The 2,178-nt window shown below is 35.9% G+C and overlaps 1 protein-coding gene across 2 annotated transcripts in view; it reads right to left on the bottom strand.

The window, feature by feature from the left end:
• LOC106883388 (steroid hormone receptor ERR1) overlaps positions 1-1,294 on the bottom strand; it is a 226,614-nt gene extending 225,320 nt beyond the window's left edge. For both annotated transcript variants that reach the window (XM_052973522.1, XM_052973526.1), the window contains exon 1: positions 1,044-1,294. The gene's annotated coding sequence lies outside the window, so the exon portion shown is untranslated. The remainder of the gene's footprint in view (positions 1-1,043) is intronic.
• Between the last annotated feature and the right edge of the window lie 884 nt (positions 1,295-2,178).

The following is a 2,178-nucleotide window of genomic DNA, read 5'->3' as shown; positions in this document are numbered from 1 at the left end:
ACTGATTGGCACGACAGAGGCAAGCCTTCTTGTGTTAAACCAATCGAAGCTGTGCACACGTGCGGCCTTCGTCGACACCACACAACGGTCGCCGCCGAGCATCCAGCTAAATTAATTGTAATTAAACAAGCAGGTACCCCCGATATTGTCAACACCTAAAGCTGATTGTTATCGATGTTAAATAAACATGAGGGTAGAATTCTTTCTACTAGAGGTACAATACTTGAAACTTTGGGGCAGGGGGGCTTGTCGATTACATCGACCCTAGTAATCAACTGGTACTTATTTCATCGAAGGTAAAATCGACCTCAACGGAATTTCATTTTAAATTTTGGTACAAGGCCAGCAATTTTAGGGGCAAGGGGTACGTCGGTTACATCGACCCAGAACTCTACTGGTACTTTACCCTTATTTTATCAACCCGAAAGTATGGAAGGGACAGTCAACCTCGGCGGAATTTGGTTTCAAATTTTTGTGCAGTGCAAGAAATTTTAGGAAGAAGGCATAAGTCGATTACATCAACCCTAGTGCTCAACTGGTACTCCATTTCATCGACCCATGAAAAGATTAAAGGCCAAGTCAACCTCAGCTGAATCTGAACTCGGAACGAAAATACGGACGAAACGCCGCTAAGCTTATAATTCTGCCAACTCACCGCATTACACCAATTTTGGGGCAAGACCTGAAATTTAGAGAAAGGGGCAAAATTGATTACATCGATCCCTGTGCTCAACTGGTACTTTCAACCCCCGAAAGAATTCTAAGGCAGTCAATCTCGGCGGAATTTGGACTCTGGATGTAAAGACGGACGAAATGCTGCGAAGCAGTTTGTGCAGCGTGCTATAATCATTTTCCCAGCCCGCCGCTTTCAGTCGGTCAACCTCGGCGAAATTTGAACTCTGGACGTAAGGACGGACGAAATGCCGCCAAGCGTTTGGTCCGGCGTGCTAAACATTGTGCTAACTTATATGAGGAAATAATTTTTAAAAATAATAATAATTTTTAAATGTTTGAAAATAAGTAGAAAAAAATTTGAAGCTTACCGTTGATTATAGCAGGAGCTATTGTGATGTTTGTAGGACAGTTTTTAGTAATTACAAGGGTATCCCGCAACCAGCATTACTCCTGGCAGGTATCTGTTCCTCTGCGCACGGCACTTAATTGCTATCTACGCAGGCCTTCACAACGTTCAACATCATAGCCAGTATTATGCAGCAGATAAATCCGAGATACTAAAAACCAATTAAAACATTCGACTCTTTCCGGAATGATTCTAGCTCGGCTGCTAACATCAACGTGAGATTTCGTTACTGACGTCAAACACAACCAGCATCGCGTACGTTCAATATGATAGCCTATATAAGTAAGAAATATTCACGGATTTCCTCAAAACTCAACGCATTTCATTAGCTAAACACCAACCTTCGGCACACTCCGGAATTTTAGCGCGATTCCACTGGTTATGGGTTATACCGTATGCCGCTTTATTAATTATTGACGTCAGAGATGCTGACGCTTGTCATGAACACATATTTTCTTAATTTATTTCTTTAGTTATTGTGTATATATTTATTTCTAGGTTATATAACACAGAGGGAAACGTCAGCAAGCCTATCTGATGACGTACGAACAGTTTAATATTGTAGCAACCGTTAGAAAGTTAGGTTTTACTGCTATAAATGCTTTTTAATGACGTCAGAACTATGTGCGCTTTGACGCGATTCGAACCCTGGAACCAGCGAATACCCTAGATTTTATTGGAATACTATTTTTGCTTCTTTCCTACATGAATATCTATATATAACGTATTATATTTATATTTATATGCATACAAGCACATATATAAATAAGTAAATAAATAAATATATATATAATACACACACACGTGTATATATATATATATATATATATATATATATCATTTATATTATTATTTTATACACACGTTTCTATATATTATTTATATCATATGTATATTTATAATATTATATATACTATTTATATCATATGTATAATTATATATATATATATCATTTATATTATTATTTTATACACACGTTTCTATATATTATTTATATCATATGTATAATTATATATATATATATATATATATATATATATATATACACACGCATATATATAATTATATATATATATATATATATATATATATATATA

The sequence above is a fragment of the Octopus bimaculoides genome, chromosome 16 (assembly GCF_001194135.2).
Source record: "Octopus bimaculoides isolate UCB-OBI-ISO-001 chromosome 16, ASM119413v2, whole genome shotgun sequence".
NCBI classification, from domain to species: domain Eukaryota; kingdom Metazoa; phylum Mollusca; class Cephalopoda; order Octopoda; family Octopodidae; genus Octopus; species Octopus bimaculoides.
Note: the sequence above shows the minus strand (reverse complement) of the source record. Positions and strands in the feature narration are given on the sequence as shown.